Source organism: Xyrauchen texanus, chromosome 11 (assembly GCF_025860055.1).
Source record: "Xyrauchen texanus isolate HMW12.3.18 chromosome 11, RBS_HiC_50CHRs, whole genome shotgun sequence".
Lineage (NCBI taxonomy): Eukaryota > Metazoa > Chordata > Actinopteri > Cypriniformes > Catostomidae > Xyrauchen > Xyrauchen texanus.
The window spans coordinates 16,059,040-16,079,109 of record NC_068286.1 but is presented as its reverse complement, the minus strand read 5'-3'; the positions used below and the strand labels follow the sequence as shown (position 1 = coordinate 16,079,109).

The 20,070-nt window shown below is 40.7% G+C and overlaps 1 pseudogene; it reads left to right on the top strand.

Moving 5' to 3' along the window:
* Positions 1-2,991: 2,991 nt before the first annotated feature.
* LOC127651318 (von Willebrand factor A domain-containing protein 7-like) lies at positions 2,992-15,136 on the top strand (annotated as a pseudogene).
* Positions 15,137-20,070: the final 4,934 nt, after the last annotated feature.

The following is a 20,070-nucleotide window of genomic DNA, read 5'->3' as shown; positions in this document are numbered from 1 at the left end:
TAGTCAGAATGGGCAGCTGACAAGTTTGTTGGTGTTCAATAAACTACAACTTTAGCATCTGGAACTCAAGATTCCGAGAGTTTTCTTGCATCTTAGAGAAGTTCTTCGCGATTTTCCACGACACCTGCAACTATCACTTGAACCTGAATGCCTTGATTTGGGGGTTCAGGTGTGTTTGATGAAAGTTTGATGAGTGGGATAACAGTACATTTTGATTCTATAGTGGGTAGTTCCCCAGGAGCCCATCTATAGCATTTAGTTTTGTATTGTATGTGCTAATTTACCTGCAGACAAGCACATGACCGAAGACTGGAGTGGAGGACTTAATCTGCAGGTCTGAGACATTACTCCTTTTCTTCAGTTTTATTAAATAATACAAAAAGGATACCTCATACAAAATGTCTGTATTGAGATTTTATGATTTTGAAAAGTAATCATTGAACCATTCAATTGATGTTCAATCTTTGGGTAAATGGGTGCTTAATACAACTATTGTTAATTTTCCTACAGTCCCATCCCAGAGTTCAGTCTGGACGGGGCGACACACCAATAAGCTCTGCTGTATAAACCAATTAAATCATACGTAGGCGGACCAACACGTGTACCACACCCTATACGCAAGACTGCAGAAGTGTGCCATGAGATAAGCACTTAACAGGAACTGTAAAGAGTGAGCTATTTAGGGAAACAAAAATGCTGTTTACCAATTATTGTATTGGACTTATTTAGAATTTCAAGTGTATAGACTTGCAGTATTTCTCTTTGTTTTGACCTGAGTACATTCAGCAGCAAGTCCATTTCTTCATATCTTCAGTCCTTTCACTTTTTCTTCTTCTCCTTCTTCAGATCTTTCCACAGACACTGCTATTTCTTGACTGTTAATGGCTGTTTGTTTGAGCCTTCTGTGATAGTTCCACCCCAAATTCATGACACTGGTTATACAAGTCAGACCATTCATACAAACTGACCCATGTTTAAAACAAATAGAAAAAAATTACACCACCTTTAAACAAAGAGTTTGATCCTCCTGTGATAGTTCCACCCCAAACTCATGCCACTGGTTGTACAAGTCAGACCACTCAAACTGACCCATGTTTAAAAAAAATTACATCACCTTTAAACAAAGAGTAATAAGTTCAGTTAACAAATAAACTCTGTGGCATTCTGTAATGGAACACTTTCATAAACTACTTGAAATGTGTATAGTGAACCTCTTGTTATGGGTTAATGTCTACCCAAAGAGGCACTTTCTTTTTATTAACAACCAATTAAAACATGTGTACAAAAAAAGCATGATATTTTTCTCTGCTCCAACATGCACCTCCAGATCCACAACAGACTGACTTCAACTGCTGTCCAAAGAGCCTGCTCAAGATCACATTCTGGCCTATTACAACTATATAGTTTTAATTTGGCTCTTGCTGAGATTGATATTCATCTGCATGCATCAGACTGGGGATTGTATGACATAATAAATATATGTATTTTTGGAGACATTTTGGAGTTGTCTTTAAAAATATATATGTGAAGTATCTTTTTATTTCAAGCCTTATAACATGAAATTTAGAAGGACAGAGTTTTTAATAATGAAATAAATTATGTTTAAAAAAGAAAAATTGCAGATTTAAAAAACGAGATAAAATATGAAGACTGTTCAGAACAAAAGTGAGATCATTATATTGTAAAATACCTATGTAAAGTGAAACCTGATTGTACCCAGAGATATACAATACATAAGTAAATACTTCGCAAGTTTGGATACGTGAACCACGCCCACCAGCTTAGAATTGTCAACATGGAAACCTGTTTAAATGGAAGTCAGAGACGCTGCATAAACAGCTGCTGTTTGGAAACCATTCATCCATCCATTGTCTCATTATTCGGTTCTGGGGTCATGAGAAAACCATTCAATGTGTAATAAACTTCTATATGTTTGCCATGTTATATTTATCTGTAGAGAACTTTATTTGGAATATAATTATTTTTTAATTATTTTTTTTTTTTTAATTAGAGTCACAGGAGTTTTGCAGGAGTTATATAGCTTAAAGCATCGGGTAGCATTAGTGTAATGATTACCATTATTCATTAATTCTTTAATTTGGACTTTGTATATATTTTAGAATATTGTCCAATGTTTATGGCATATCAAATCTTGATAAAATTGGTTGGAAAAAAACCCCTCCAGGCTCTTGCAGACTGCTTCTATCTATTCACATTCATGCTGGGCCTTAACCACCATAGACATTGATGGGGAAATGTACCCCAAAATATTCATAATAGTGATCTACTGATATGGGGTTTTTCTATATTTGATTATTAAATTATTAAATCTTGTCTCCTCCAATTCTGAATGTGTGGTTACATCCTTGCTTTCATATGATTACGGATGGCCCTTGACCTTTTTAATATGGCAAACAAACAAACAAACGTATTGCGGTTCATAGGAACAGCTGCTAATGCGACATTTACAGTATGTTCGTATATCTATGATTGTACCAATGTCAGCATTTGTGAAAATGGTACTTTTCCACTGGTGTCAGTGGTTTGTACTTAAAATGATTGAAAATATACTGAATATACTGTAATTAGTAGGGTTTTTTCAAATAAACACGCTGGATATTAAGCACAGTTTAGCAAACGTATGTATTTTTGTATGCAGGATTTCTATAGCCATAGTAATTGGATGGAACTGGGAAACACCGCTCCATTCAGTAACCTGATCAGACCTGACCTTCCTCTCAACAACCTAGCTGGTATAGTAGTTTCTGAAGTAGTTGCTATGTACCTTTTTTTTAAATTTTTTATCTCAAAACTAAATTCCCCAGTCTGTAGTGGTAACTTATGACAGTTAGCCATCTTTACAATTTTCCACCCTTCAAATAAGCTGCTTTGCCACACTTTGAAAATTGTATAATCCTACTCACACTTTTGAAAAATATGTATGTATGTATGTAGGTCTTGGCCCCAACACAGCACCATGCAGAAGTTGCAATGGACAAAATTGCAGAGGCAACTGGCCTTTTCTCATCAACCAAACCTGCAGGTAGGCAGCTCTGTATCACAAAGCTCAGCATGCTTGTAATTGAAACCACAAAGTCACACTACTCAGAAATGCTTAGTTTTAAACAAACTCTCTCTCAGGCAAGTGTTGCCATGGTGGCTTGTTTGACCAGACTAGTTCAAGTGAACCCACTGGAGACATCAATAAGGATGAGATCAGCTCAAGTCATGGCTTCCTTCACTACCGTACTGCAGACCTGGCAATCAATGGTACCACAGACTTGCTGGAAGACATTAGACTGGCCACAGGCAACCAAGCCTATATTCAGTACGGTACCAATTTTTCCTTTGCAGCTCTTTTTCAAACAATGTAAGTGAATAGAAACTGGGGCAGTCCCATAAACGTAGTTCATATTCATGTGCTATATTCCAAGTCTGAAGCAGTTTGATAGATTGTGTGAGGCGTAGACAAAATTTTAAGTGAAACTGACGAAAAAAATTGGTGAATAATGACTGTAACACATTATGTTGGTGGTGGTGGCGTAGTGGCTAAAGCACAGGGCTGTTAATCAGAAGGTCACAGGTTCTAACCCCACGTCCACCACCATTGTGTCCTTGAGCAAGGCACTTAACTCCAGGTTGCTCCAGGTTGCTCTGGGGGGATTGTCCCTGTAATAAGTGCACTGTAAGTCACTTTGGATAAAAACGTCTGCCAAATGCATAAATGTAATGTCAAAGTTAAAGGATGGGCAAGGAGGAGGCGAGAACCGGCTTGTCAATATAAATCATAATTTAATTAAACTCAAACCAAAAGCACAAACATAAACATAAACACACACATGACGGACATGCCCGTAATTCTCTCTCTCTCGAACCATCGTCACCGGCCGCCTTTATCCCTTGCGCGCCTCATCAGGCTGATTGGGGACCGGGCGTGTGATATTCCGACCCGGCCCCGCCCCCCTCCGCTCCACAATGACTTAACAGATATCACATGGCTTCAGAACACTTGACTTGTTTGGACTACTTTTATGGTTAGTTTAAGACTAACCAAATATATCTTCTGTTTCATTGAATTAAAAAGAGAAGCCTGGACAATCGACTGGACATTCTGTTGGATCATCTTCTCTTCTCTTCTCTCATATTGATGGGGCTCAGTCAGACCTCAATGCTGGTTTTAGTGTTTGACACCCAGACAGTACGGCTGATAACATTCAAGAGGCCAAGAGAGTGTCCTTCAGTATCATAGATAGCACGAGAGGAACACCAGAGGAACCCTCAGAATACATTCTAATCCCATTTAATGACCAATGTAGGCCTAATTCAACTCATAAAAAAAAATAACATTTGTTAAATGCTTTAATCATAAAACCTTTAATTGTGCAAGCTAATGGGAGGGTCGCGTGACACCATTCGAGTGTCAGATGTGTTAACGTTGTGCTCTGCGCTCTTTGCTAGTTTTTAATGCTTGTTATGCCATAAACCAGAGAGATTCAATACACCCTGATTCTTAACTGTTTTATGAAGACAATATGTCAAAGAATTCAAAATCTTCGACCTCTGGAGACATTAAAAGACACTTACGTGCTCAAGCTGATACCCTTCACAAGGCCGCAGACCACGGACTCAGTTTGGATGGTGTGGTGGGAGAAATTCAACGTCAGCTGTCCAGCATATCTGTAATGCTGGTGAAGGTTGTGGCGGACTTGGAGGATCTTGCTGTAATACATCGATCAATCACTTCCATGGAGTTACAAGGTTATCGGATGTCGAAAAAAGGATTAATTATCTGGAGTCATCGCCGAGGGAATTATCTGCTAATCCGCTAGCGACCAAGCTACATTTGCAATGCCTTTGAGAACTATTAACTATGCCAAATTTAAAATAACTACTAATTAATAACTAATAAAAACATTAATATGTGTCAAAAATGTGAATGATTATGTTTTTATTGTGAACAAGATCATGCATATGCTCTTTGTGGGAATTAATTTATGAATGTAACAAGTCGATAATTCAAGGCTACAGTGTCTGGTAGAGTAACATAGTCAAGGATGTAACCACATATTCAGGATTGATGGGGACCAAATTTAATAATGCAATAATTAACCATGGAAATAACCCATATTGACGGGAGGGTGGAGTAAAATCACACTCGCTCTTCTTTTGGTATCAGCGTTAGCACTGAATATGGTGAAGCCTGATTGGATTAGAAACTTGATGAACGTGACACACTTTCTTTTTTTCATTGGATCCATTAAGTAAAATTAAACACTTCTTGTAAGATTGTAAGTATCTCTGAATAAAAAAAAATATTTAAAAAATGTTTTGTGTATATTCCAGTGTGTATTAATTAATTAATAATGCATTACCATGACCATCACTTTAAAATAATTAGTAATTTCTTCATGTTTATGTGGTAACCCTTGACTCATTACTAATGGGTTACCAAAATTATTTAAAAAGACCTCCAGCAATATCAAACCTACTGAAGTTAATAATTTGTAATGAACAGAAGAGATAGCCCAAGGAATATTGTGTAAGCTGACTATGATACTCTACCAGACACTGGTATGAGAGCCTGGTATGATTTAGAGAGCTGTTATGTTCATAAATTAATTCCAGCAAATAACCCACGATCATGTTCACAATAAAAACATAATCATTCACATTTTAGAAATGTTAATGTTTTGATTAGTGATTAATAAGTAGTTATTTTAAATTAGCCATAGTTAGTTGATAGTTCTCAATGAGGAAAATGAAATTCAGTAATTATTGATTAACAAACAGTGAACTACCTCAGTCATCAGTTCTCTATTACTTACTGATTGGTTAATCACATTTCCATATTAGTTAATAGTAGTAACTAAAGTGTTAATGTCTCATTAATCCTGTATTAATTCCTGCACAGTTACCTATTAATGACGGACCATTATTATAAAGTGTTTCCTCATTAATTATATCTTTGTATTTTTTTCTGCATTCAGCTTTCCTTCAACCATGACTAGTCCCCTAGTCCCTGCCACTGATAAACACCCCTACAGCATGATGCTACCACCACCATGCTTTAACGATGGGATTGTATTGTGCAGGTGATGAGCGCCGCCTGGTTTTCTCCAGACATGACTCTTGGAATAGAGGCCAAACAGTTCAATCTTCATTTCATCAGACCAGAGAATCTTGTTTCTCAACGTCTTAGGTACTTTTTGCAAATTTCAAGCGGGCTTTCATGAGTCTTGCATTGAGGAGAGGCTTCTGTCTGGCCAGTCTGCCATAAAGCCCAGATTGATGGAGTGTTGCAGTAATGGTTGCTCAATTTGTATTATGATTTAGCATATTAGTACCATTTAGTAGTTAGATTTTCTTGTTTATATTTTTGTAAATGCAATTTTATTTATTACAGCGGTGTCTTCCTTGTGCTGATGATCCAGAAGGGCTTTAGATGTTAAGCTGCATCTCACAAATCCTTCAGAGTATTTAAATGACTAACACCCTCCAATTTACAAATTTAATTTGGATCATTCTTATACTGTTAAGGTGAAATTCCTTAGCTGGTGCCTCAAGTATGGATGGAAGGGCCATCTGACATTCATACTCACACACACATACACACCTTAAGTGACTGATCCTAGTTGCTTTATTTGGTGCCCAGTGTGATTATCAGTACATATGGTAAAAAGTGATGACACCTGTACTAATTACCACTTTCTTATTTGCCAACTGGACACCTGTTTGTTTGTTATCAGTTACAAATGGGGCAGTGCCATTTCTGAGCATATGGGGGCCTTAAGCAAAATCCTATATATATATATATAATTAATGATCTAGTACGTCAAGTTCTGCACAATGAATAGCTTAATAAAAAGGCAAAAGATAGAAAAAATTATTTTACGAGTCTAACATATTGATATTTGTTTTGATATCATGAGCACATTTTTAATACTTTGTATGTGATGACCTTTTGATATTGTGTGAAACCAACATTTTGCTAAATATTGTTAGAAACAAATGCCAATATCTGCTGTGCTCTGCAGATTTTAGACCATAAACTCTTTTGTGTTAGCCTAGTTATACTAACCTTTTCTCTCTCTCAGGTAAGTGCAGCCATGGGACCTCTGCTGACTTAACTAGTAGAAGTGATCCTACTGGAGGAATCAATAAGTATGCGATCAGCTCAGAGCATGGCTTTCTTCACTACAGCGCTGCTAACCTGGCCATCAACGTGACCGTGTGTCACGGAACGCACTACAACACCTCCTTCTGACGTCATCCGATCCCTCTCTCCTGAGTATTAACTCTGCACTCATCACCATCCAGCCCTGCTGCATTCCCTTATTACCTTCAGCATTATCACCTGTTGCTCCCTATCCTCTACTTATATGGACTGCTTCCCCTTTGTTCTCTGTGAAATATTGCTTTACCTACCTGTCTGTTTCTCATGTAACCCTGTTGCCCTTAGACCTTGAATCTCTGACCTGGACTGTTAAACGGACTCTCGCACCTTTGCCGCCTGCCCTGACCCTCGCCTGTGTTTCATTCGGATTATTGGATTGCCCCTCTACTATTCCAGCCTAAGGATTGGACCTCTGCCTGCTTGAGTTCACCTCTATTGCCAGCGTGAGCTGATGTCAAGATTACTTTGATTCTATTACCTGTGTTCATTAAAACCACTGCAAATGGATCTAACTGCCTCAGCCTCTTTATCACACCGTGGAAGTGCTGGAAGAAATTCGACTGGCTGCAGGCTACACAGCCTTTCTTCGGTATAGGAAATTTTCTTTTTTCTTTTCTACACTTTTGGTTTTTGAAGCACTTTGTTAATGAATTACATTTCCATCTAGTTAATTTATATGACATTGACTAATTTTTTAAACATGATAAATAAAACTATATTATATACTGTACAATTTCTTCTGGAGTGTCTCTACATGATACACAAAATATTGTTTGAATATATATATATACACTCACCTAAAGGATTATTAGGAACACCTGTTCAATTTCTCATTAATGCAATTATCTAATCAACCAATCACATGGCAGTTGCTTCAATGCATTTAGGGGTGTGGTCCTGGTCAAGACAATCTCCTGAACTCCAAACTGAATGTCAGAATGGGAAAGAAAGGTGATTTAAGCAATTTTGAGTGTGGCATGGTTGTTGGTGCCAGACAGGCCGGTCTGAGTATTTCACAATCTGCTCAGTTACTGGGATTTTCACGCACAACCATTTCTAGGCTTTACAAAGAATGGTGTGAAAAGGGAAAAACATCCAGTATGCGGCAGTCCTGTGGGCGAAAATGCCTTGTTGATGCTAGAGGTCAGAGGAGAATGGGCCGACTGATTCAAGCTGAAAGAAGAGCAACTTTGCCTGAAATAACCACTCGTTACAACCGAGGTATGCAGCAAAGCATTTGTGAAGCCACAAAACGCACAACCTTGAGGCGGATGGGCTACAACAGCAGAAGACCCCACCGGGTACCACTCATCTCCACTACAAATAGGAAAAAGAGGCTACAATTTGCAAGAGCTCACCAAAATTGGATAGTTGAAGACTGGAAAAATGTTGCCTGGTCTGATGAGTCTCGATTTCTGTTGAGACATTCAGATGGTAGAGTCAGAATTTGGCATAAACAGAATGAGAACATGGATCCATCATGCCTTGTTACCACTGTGCAGGCTGGTGGTGGTGGTGTAATGGTGTGGGGGATGTTTTCTTGGCACACTTTAGGCCCCTTAGTGCCAATTGGGCATCGTTTAAATGCCACGGCCTACCTGAGCATTGTTTCTGACCATGTCCATCCCTTTATGGCCACCATGTACCCATCCTCTGATGGCTACTTCCAGCAGGATAATGCACCATGTCACAAAGCTCAAATCATTTCAAATTGGTTTCTTGAACATGACAGTGAGTTCACTGTACTAAAATGGCCCCCACAGTCACCAGATCTCAACCCAATAGAGCATCTTTGGGATGTGGTGGAACGGAAGCTTCGTGCCCTGGATGTGCATCCCACAAATCTCCATCAACTGCAAGATGCTATCCTATCAATATGGGCCAACATTTCTAAAGAATTCTTTCAGCACCTTGTTGAATCAATGCCACGTAGAATTAAGGCAGTTCTGAAGGCAAAAGGGGGTCAAACACAGTATTAGTATGGTGTTCCTAGTAATCCTTTAGGTGAGTGTATATGTTATGGAAAAAATAACTTGGTGTTAAATGGAAAAATCTAAAAGTTTCAGAGAAAAAAATGCTGGTTCTAGCCCATTCAGTACCTGCGTTATGAAACTTTCAAATGAAATGTAAGTTGTTCACATAACGATCCATCACTCATTAGCTGCTGCAATTTGATTAGCTTGATTGGCTGAGGGCATTGTCCTAATTCTAAAGGACCCTGTAGGCTGATGTTTTGAGTCATTTTTATTAGTATTTCAAATTGAATATATATTTTTGATGACATCCTACTTCTTTTTCAGATTGATGGGGCTCAGTCAGACCTCAGTGCTGGCTTTTGTGATTGACACCACAGCTGGTATGTCTGATGACATTGAAGAGGCCAAGAGAGTGTCTTTCAGTATCATAGACAGCAGGAAAGGAACATCAGAAGAACCTTCAGAATATATACTAGTCCCATTTAATGACCCAGGCAGGCATAATTTGCAATTATTTTAAAAATGGGAACATTAAATGTAACTCTGAACATAAACATATACTTTTATGCTCAAGCATATTGATGGATAGACTCTAGGTTGTAAATTTACAACACTATCATGATTCTGTTAGACCAGCTTTACAAATTAAGATTATTTATGTTTTGTTTAAAAAATTAAAGGCTGGCAAATTCCAGGCAAATTTAAGGCTTTGTCAATAGGTTGCTGATGATTTGAGGATTGTTGATGCACATACTGTGTTTTGTTAAATCTATGAACTTTGGATGTTTTTGTTATTGTAAAACTCTGTAGTTTTGTTTTTGTGTGTGTGTGTGTGTTCATGTGAGTGTGCGTGTACTTATCACTTTGTGGGGACCAAATCCCCCAAAAGGATAGTAAAACCCTGACAATATGTCAGTCCCCGGGAGGAAAACAGCTTATAAATCATACTAAATTATGTTTTTTGAAAATTTTAAAATGCAGAAAGGTTTCTGTGAGGGTTAGGTTTAGGGGTAGGGTTAGGGTATAGAATATGAAGTTTGTACAGTATAAAAAGTCCCCATAAAACATGGAAACCCAACGTGTGTGTGTGTGTGTGTGTGTGTGTGTGTGTGTGTGTGTGTGTGTGCGTGTATTTATCACTTTGTGGGGACCAAATGTCCCCATAAGGATAGTAAAACCCGAAATTTTTGACCTTGTGGGGACATTTTGTCGGTCCCCATGAGGAAAACAGCTTATAAATCATACTAAATTCTGTTTTTTGAAAATGTAAAAATGCAGAATGTTTTCTGTGAGGGTTAGGTTTAGGGGTAGGGTTAGGTTTAGGGGATAGAATATAAAGTTTGTACAGTATAAAAACCATTATGTCTATGGAAAGTCCCCATAAAACATGGAAACACAACATGTGTGTGTGTGTGTGTGTGTGTGATTGCGTACAGTTCCGGCCTTCATAGGTGCTCGCTAACAGCACTTGCTCCTACAGTCTGTTAGAGGCAATATGGGAGATCTTTGTCTTTGTTGTTGTGTGATTGCAGATTTTGGACCTCTCATAAGGACCAGGAATGCAGATATTTTCAAAGAGAGAATCAGTCCTCTTTTAGCATCTGGTGGAGGAGACACCCCAGAGATGTGCTTATCAGGACTGCTGGTATGTTCATTTGCATGTGTGTGTGCTGGTGGACACTAGTGTAAACCTCCTTTTGGCATAGAAAAATAAAAAACCAATGGTGTTCAAACATATAAGATACTATGAAGTTTCCACCAAGTATTGCCTGACTGAAAGTAAATTAAATTGTTTAATTCCTTTTTCTGTTTTTGTGTCTCATGGTTCTCTAGTTGGCATTGGCAGGAGCTCCTCCATCTTCAGACATCTTTGTTTTCACCAATGCTGCAGCAAATGACTCAGTATTGAAAAGCACAATTGAGGCGATGATAGAAAGCACAAGGTCAACAGTGAGTTCCTGCAAAGTGTCCCATGAATCATGACTGCTATTTTTGTTACTTCACTTAGGCTCAGCTATCTTGCTGAGTGATGCTACATTTCTAATAATGATATTTCTTTTATATCTTCATCTAAACCTTCTGCTCTCTCTTTCTCTCTCTGTCTACCATCAAGGTCATTTTCATGTTGACAAACTCCACCTCATTCCGTAGAAGAGACATCTCAGAACGACAGAATACTTCATCAAGAGCAATGTCTCAGTCAGAGATACAGTTGTACAGAGACCTGGCCCACGTTTCTGGTGGACAAGCTATAGAGGAAACAAAAGCCACACTGCCTCAGGCCACGAAAGTCATTACAGATACATCTACCTCTGCATTGGTATGTTCAAATAATGAATATATACAGTTCTGTGCACAAGTTTTAGCACATAAAATGTTTCACAAAAACATTTGTTTTAAAATAGTTATTTATATCTTCAGCATTAGTGTGTCAATAGGAAATATAAACTGCAGACTTCCAAAAATTCCTTTTGCAAAAAGAATACAATAGAAGAACAGGGAGCCCTGCCACATATGGCATGACTCCCACAGAGCCCCCCAGTGAACAATGAGTCTGAGATTACATGAAGAGACAGAAGCAATTTAGACAGCCTAGATAGATAGAAGAACTGTAGCAGATTCTACAAGAAGCTTGGAATATCCTTTCTGCCAACAACCAAGAAACACTGTGTCCAGGTGTACCTTGGATAATTGGTGCTGTTTTGAAGGCAAAGGTGGTCACACCAAATATTTATTTAGCTTTTTAATGCATTTTAGACTTTGTATGACGTTCATTGATAATTTAAAACTACTTATGGTATTATTTTTGATGAAATCCTCGCCATATCACCCTGCAGCTTTCCCCTGGTTACCCACTGAAGCTAAGCAGGGTTGAGCCTGGCTAGTACCTGGATGGGACACTTCCTGGGGAAAACTAAGGTTGCTGCTGGAAGAGGTGTTAGTGAGGCCAGCAGTGGGTGATCTGCTGTATGTGTGGGTCCTAACACACCACTATAGTGACGGGACACTGTACCCTCTTTCGGAGTGCACCGTCTTTCGGAGTGAGACGTTAATCCGAGGTCCTGACTCTCAGTGGTCATTAAAAACCCAAGGGCACTTCTCGTAAAAGATTAGGGGTGTAACCCCGGTGTCCTCATCTAAATTTCCCCCTTTGGCCCATATCGATCATGGCCTCCTAATAATCTCCATCCATTAATTGGCAGTATCAGTCCACTCTCTCCTCTCCACCAACAGTTGGTGTGTGGTGAGCATACTGGTGCACTATGGCTCTTTGAAATAGCTCAAATAATTTGGCAAAGTGATATGGCACTGTTCAGAGTTCAAGACCTGGAACTACTTAATAGCCTTGCGTTTACTGCAAAATAATTGCACGCCTTAGAACATCTGTAAACCAATCAGAATCAAGCATTCAACAGACCTGTGGTATTAAAATTACTATAAAAGTATAGTTAAGTAAATATTTGCATTATGCTATCAGTTTTATCTTAATTTATACCATGGGTATATAAATGTATATATTTATATAGTAATAGTTTTTAAAATATGGATAAATGTCTTATTTTAACCTAATATACACTCACCTAGAACTTTATTAGGAACAGTATGGTACTAAAAATAGTTCCCAATATGGTCTTCTGCTGTCGTAGCCCATTCGCCTCAAGGTTCAATGTGTTTGCATTCTTAGATGCTATTCTGCACACTACAAATGTACAGAGTGGTTATCTGAGTTACTGTAGCCTTTCTGTCAGCTCAAACCTGTCTGGCCATTCTCCGTTGACCTTTTTCATCAACAATGTGTTTCTGTCCACAGAACTGCCGCTGACTGTATGTTTTTTGTTTTTGGCACCATTCTGAGTAAACTCTAGAGACTATAGTGTCTGTTGTGCATGAAAATCCAAGGAGATCATCAGTTATACCAGTCAAACCAGCCTGTCTGGCACCAACAATCATGCCACCAATTTTCCCTATTGTGATGGTTGATGTGAACATAAACTGAAGCTCCTGACCCATATTTGCGTGATTTTATGCAGTTCATTGCTGCCACATGATTGGCTGATTAGATAATCAAATGAATAAGTAGGTGTACAGGTGTTCCTAATAAAGTTCTAGGTGAGTGTAGATACATCCCTCTGTTTCTTGAAGGTGACCGTTCTTCAGATGGTGAGAAATCCAGCAAAGGCCAAAAACTTCTCTTTTTTGTTGGATTAGTCTCTGTCCAATGTGACTGTGTATGTCACTGGGGATTCTCCAGTCTTTACACTCTACAGTCCTACAGATGAGCCAGAATGTCTTTAAACAAATCAGTGTCTGAACTTCAGGTAGCTCATCAAGGTACCTGTGTTAGGGCTGTGAATTTGTTTACTTTGTATTAATCAGGGTGTGCTACTGTCACTGTTACTTCATTCATGTTTTCTCTCTGCCTTTCAGGTGTGTCTCAGTCAGGATCAGAGGGAAATGGCCCTTTGGGTTGTATCCAGACTGTGGGGAATTTGTGGAGATTACAACTCATTTCTGGCAACCAGACAGGGGAATGGAGAATCAGCATTTATTCTACAAGCTCCTATACCCTGAAAGTCTTGGGTAAAGTTTTTCATTTTTATTGCATATGACTTGCATTTCATTCATTCAGTTAAAACAAACAAACAAACAAACAAACAAACAAACAAACAAACAAACAGCGATCTTAATAATAAAACATTTTTTATTAGCCTTTTAATTGGACAATGCTTAAGCAATAAAGTTGCTTTTGAAATATGAGACATGGACAGTTCTCCACTATCTTGCAAAATGTTTTTGTCCTGCAATATACTGTATGCTTTAATTGCCCAAACAGGTCAGAGTTCTGTGGACTTCCTTTTTAACTTTGTGGAATATGATGGAAGTCGTGGAGACTTTATTCCAAAAGACAGTCGCCCTTTAACTGGTATGACAACATCTTCTTGAAGTTTTGTAAATGTCACTACTTGAATGAAGTCATGTAAATTATGTAATTATTTATGATAGTAAATAGAAAATAGAAGAAAGCATTCCTATTTAAAAAAGCATGTGATGGTCCATCTCGTTTCTGCTTTTGTTGTTGTTATTTTTAGCATTGCAAATGGTAAATGGACCAGACAGAAACAATTTTTTGCTGATCCTTTATTATCTTTCTGTGTTTGCTGTTTAGGTGGGAATGCCACTTTGTTTCTCTCTCTAACTGGAGGAGCCACAGTGACAGAAGTGCTTCTAGTTAATGCTTCAGGATCTGGTGCTGTTAATGGAACTATCACAGCAGTGGCAGGGACAGAATATCTGGTTACCTTTGACAGAATCCCAGAGGGGGCATTTCTGGTTCAGCTGAAAGGGCTGTTGAATGCCTCGTTAGCATCTACCCGATTCCAGAGGCAGTCACCCACACAGCAGAGAGGCTCCAGAATAACCATCATGGTGAGCTTAAAGACACACAAAAATGTATCTCAACAAGCATGAGATGATGGGTCATTACACCAACACCAAAGTACTGTAATGTAAATAAATAAAAAAATAAAAAAATCGCAATACACTTACTTTTACACCAGAGTTTGGTAAATACCTTGCGTATAGTGACTCTATCTTATCTGTTTCTATTTAGGCTCAGTCACAGAATATTTTAGAGCCTGGAGTCCCTTTTCGTTTAAACTTTACAGTGGCTACTAATATTACAGCAGGCAGGTACACTATCCGAGCCAGAACTGACCGCGGCTTCAGCGTGTCTGTTCCAAACTCCCTGAATCTGGATACAGGGATCAGTGCTCAGGGAACTGTAACAATCACCGCACCCTCTCACACAGAGTCAGGGACGGATGTCACACTCACCATTGAGGCTGAAGCTCCTGGGTCCACTGACCTGAATTTTGTGATGCAGCGGTTCATTGTCTCAGCTGCAAGTGCTGAATGGTACTCCTTGTCCTTCTGCGTGTGTCTTTCTCTAATCAGGTGTTTTTTCACCCTTTTTATAGATGAATAGTTATTAAAGTCCCATCCAGAGAAAAATGCTCAGATATTAATATAACATATTTTTTTTAATTCTTTTAAATGATCATGTATAATATAGTCTGTGTGAATGTTAAATAATTAAATGTTCATTACACTTGTCAAAGGACTAAATATTAATAATGTGTTGATGCGTGCACATACATTATTCCAGATATTGTTAATGGGAATTAATAAATACATATTCTCTCATCAATTTGATTGAAAGTTTGTTTGTTTTTTTCTACTGATCTGTCATCACTGAGATGATATACTGTATAATCTGATCACATCTCATTTGGGAGTTCAACTTTGAATACTGAAACACATTCAGTAGGCTATAATTAGACTAGTTAAAGGGATAGTGTATATTATACTATCTAAAATATGATATAGTTTATTGTACTTTGTTTTACAATGTCGGGTTACTTGGATGAAACCCCTGTTCCCTGATAAAAGCGGAACGAGATGCTCCGCTGATTTAGCGCTTTGGGAACAACTTTAGGTGTGACCAGCTGTGAATATGTGTGCAACACGTCAATGAAATTGACCAGAATTTATAGCCTCTGCTGGTGACATCATTGAATGCACCTGTAGCAGGGCTATAAATAGATATGTCACAGGTGCATCGTCAGGTATTTTGTCTGAAGAGCAGACCTGGGGCATCCCAGTCCAGCAACGAAGCGCAGCATCTCGTTCCGCTTTTATCAGGGAACATTCCCTGTCAAAAAGCTACACTTTGATGCTGTGCTGATTTAGCAATTTGGGAACGAGAATACCCACGCCGCCGCACTCTGGATGTCCGGACCCCTTACGGTTGTGTAGTTGTGCTCACAAGAGCGCGAGAGGTCTCAGACATGAGTTTGTGATGTTGACTCAAGGACATAAGAGCCCAGAGTGGCATGAACATCCAATAAATATAAAATCTTATGAATGTGTGCGGAGGACCAGCCTGCCGCATCACAAACATGCTGCAGAGGGACACCTCTAGCCAAGGCTTTAGAGGAGACGATCCCTCTGGTAGAGTGAGCCCCGATACCTACTGGCGAAGCTTGACCGCGCGCCTCGTAGGCCAGGGCAATAGCGTCCCTCACCCAATGCGACATTGTCTGCTTGGTGGCGGCCGCCCTCCTGTTGCGGCCCCCATGGCAAATTAATAGTTGCCCTGACTTACGTCACTGGGTAGTGTGGTGGACATAAGTCTGAAGGGCACGGACTGGACAAAGTCTGTGAAGTCTTTCCTGCTCTGGCGTTGTAAGACAGACAGAGCCTGTAGTTCCCCAATTCGTTTTAGAGAAATTGCCATAAGAAAAACCATCTTGAAAGTCAGAAGTTTATCAGATGCTGACTCTAGAGGTTCGAAGGGGGTCTCAACCAGAAACTCAAGGACTATTGCTTAGTCCCATGAAGGGATCCTGGCCCTAGCAGGAGGTCTTAGTCGCATGGCTCCATGAACAAAGCGAGGGAGCAGAGGATGTCTCCCCAAGGCATGGCAAGCCGATAGAGCAGCCACATAAACCCTGAGAGTGGCAGGGCATGTGCCTGCTGATAATATTTCCTGCAGAAATTCCAGAACTGAAGCAATCTGGCTGTTAACTGGATCTGCATTATGTGCATTAGTGATGATGCTGAGCCAGGAGAGAGATAACCCGCAAGTGTCTCTTCTACCGGTGGCATCACTGAATACCCCCGTGCTTCGGCACCCACGATAGTCAAATATGTTGACGTCGAGGGCACGAAGACACAGGAAGTATAAGGTTTTCTCTATGAATGAGAGAGCTTGTCATGAAGGTCATCAAAGAAAGGAAGGGACTGATATAGACTGATATATATTTTTTTGGCCCCCAGACAGAAATCTGTCTTCTAGTTTGGAGCGTTTGGGGGTCTCTTGCTCGTGTGGCCAAAGTAACCAACTCGAGTAATTCCTCAGCTGCTTTATTATTGTGCGTGGAATGTTCAGAGGTTCAGCTGAGGTGCCTGAGCACCTGGGTTCTGTGGGCGTACAGTGACTCTCGAGAGTGAGCTAGAATTAACCAGTCGTCGAGGTAGTTGAGTATGCGGATGCCCACTTCCTGTAGCGGGGCAAGGCTGCCTCTGTGACCTTCGTGAAGAGGCGAGGGGACAGGTACAGGCCGAAGGGGAGGATCTTGTACTGAAATACTTGGCCGTCGAACGCAAAATATAGGAAGTGTAGATGTCGAGGCAGTATAGAGACATCGAAGTACGCATTCTTCAGGTCTACCGCTGCGAACCAATCTGATGCTGAAATGGTTTCTGCGTGAGCATTTTTAATAGGGGATTGCATAAAGCCGGATGAGAACTCGCAAGTCCAAGCTTGGCGCAACCTACTGTCTATTTTGGTACGATGAAGTAAGGGCTGTAGAAACCCTTCTTTATCTCGGCAGGAGGGACAGGCTGTATCATGTCCTTGAGTAGCAGAGTTGTAATCTCTGTACATAAAGTGCTGGCATTTTTGACACACATCGTAGTGGAGTGAATACCGCTGAGACAAGGTGGGAGCCTAGCGAATTTAATCACGTAGCCTAGTCAGATGGTCCTGGTCAACCAGTGCGACAGGTTGGACAGTGAAAGCCATACATCCAAGCTCCATTCAAGGGGCACTAGAGGGACGATCGTTTTTGACGTACCAGGTGGGGCTTCGCAGCGGGGAGGAACAGGTAATAACGCGTTGGGATGGAAGAGAGCATCCCAAGGCTTGGGTTCTAAAAGCACTTACCTTGCTCCGTGCACCCGGCAGGGGTCGGGTTAGAGACTGAGGAGGAGGTCCTGTGAAGATGTCCTCAGAACTCATCAGTGCCGGCCTGCCAGGGATGGGCAATCACGTGTCCATGGTTCAGCCATCGGTGATGTTCCTGGACCACGAGGGTGGCCATTACCTGCCCGAGTGCCCGTGCTTTGACATTCGTGGTTCTGAGAGCGATGTCGGTGGCAGAGCACAGTTCCTGCTGCACGTCGGGGTCAGGAATACCCAAGTGGAGATCTTTAAGTGCCTTGGCTTGGTGGACTAGCAGGAGAGCAATGGCATGCAGGGCGGAGGCGGCCTGTCCAGTGGTGCTGTAGGCTATCGGAGTCAGTGACGACTTCATCCTACAGGCCTTGGAGGGGAGTACCGTACGATCCCTCCAGGTGGCAGCGTTCTCAGGGCACAGGTGGATCGCAATCGCCCTTTCTACCTGGGGGAACTCCATGTACCCGTGGGCCGCCCCGCCATCAAGGGTAGTGAGAGCGGACGAGCGAGGAGGTCGGATCTGGGTAGTAAAATGTGCCCTTCATGACCTCGTCAGCTCATCATGCACTTACGGGAAGAAATGGGGTGGGGGAGGGGGGGTGTCTATGACCCGAGGAACCACTCGAATGCCGTGAAGGGGCAGAGGTTTCTAGTCCAGCCTCGCGCTCAAGGCGGCCTGAGAAAGCATAGCGGATATCCGCGCATCAGCCTCAGACTGGGCGACTAGACCCGAAGTTGGCAGCCCAAATGAGTCATCAGCACCAGACCCCGCTGTGACCTAATCCCGTAAGTAGAAGGCACGGCACGGGGGGTGGCTTTCTCCCTCGGAAGGGAGAAAGCCGCGATCGCAACGTCGCAATGAGAACATAAACCATTCATAAATGCTGCCTCCATGTGATCACAGCCCAGACTGGTGAGACAGCACTTATGACCATCAAGAGTGGAAAGAAAACAGCCGCATCCAGGAACTACACAGGGTCGGAAAGACATCTTTAAAAAGGACGCGTCCTGAAAAGGACGTTCAATGACTGCTGTGTATTGCTCTTTTGTGACTGAAAATACTCTCTTTTAGAGGGGAAAATACTTCTCTTTTAGAGGTATACACTCTTTTACAGAAGCGCTGTAGAAGCTCCCAGGGGCTTGGTAAATGGTAAATGGTCTGCACTTATATAGCGCTTTTTTTTAACCTTAGAGGTTACCAAAGTGCTTTACACTGTTTCCCAATCACCCATTCACACACACACTCATACACCAATGGCTTGGACTGCATAGTGTGCAGAGAGGGAGAAAGCCACTGGTAACGTGCCATAGATCCAACAGCAATGCTCTGACAGAGGTGAGTGGAACAATAGTGTGACTCAGCTTGCTGCTGCACAACCACTCGGCTCCGAAGAAAAAATCTGACTGACAGACGCACACCCGCTTCCCTTTATACCCGTATATCAGGGGGCGGGACATTTGTCTGCCAATTTCTCATTGGCCTTTTCTCAAGTTCAGAGGTACGTGAGGCTCTCAAGAAAGACCCCTTGTGTCACTACATTCGACACAACGTCGAGTGAGTGACAGAAGGGGAACTTAAATGACTGCATAACATTTAAGGTGTAAACTGAGCTAATCCGTATCGTTTGCATCCCAGCAGCAGTGAAGCAGCTTGATCTTTCAATCAATTGCTGCACTAAAACAAGAGATTAAACTTTGCTGGTTAAGAGCGTTTTAAAAGGAAATAACATTAACATAATATTATATTTATGTCTTTTGCATTATGTTACATCAATCAAATAATATGACTAGGTGTAGCCCCTGATTTAAAAGCAAAAAAACTAAGGAAAGACCAGGCAAAGACTGTTGGCTTGTAAAGCTAATTAAAGCAGTCTCCCAGCCTTGCCATGCTTGTCTAACTGGTGTCAATTCTGGTACTTTCATTCAGTGTAAAATGTAATATCATTTAAAAAATTAATTTTATATTTATGCCTTTTGCATTGTGCAATTAGAGTTGAAACAATAATGGTTTTTATACTGTACAAACTTTATATTCTAACCCCCTAACCCTAACCCTACTCCTAAACGTAACCCTCACAGAAAACTTTCTGCATTTTTACATTTTCAAAAAACATAATTTAGTATGATTTATAAGCTGTTTTCCTCATGGGGACCGACAAATTGTCCCCACAACGTCAAAA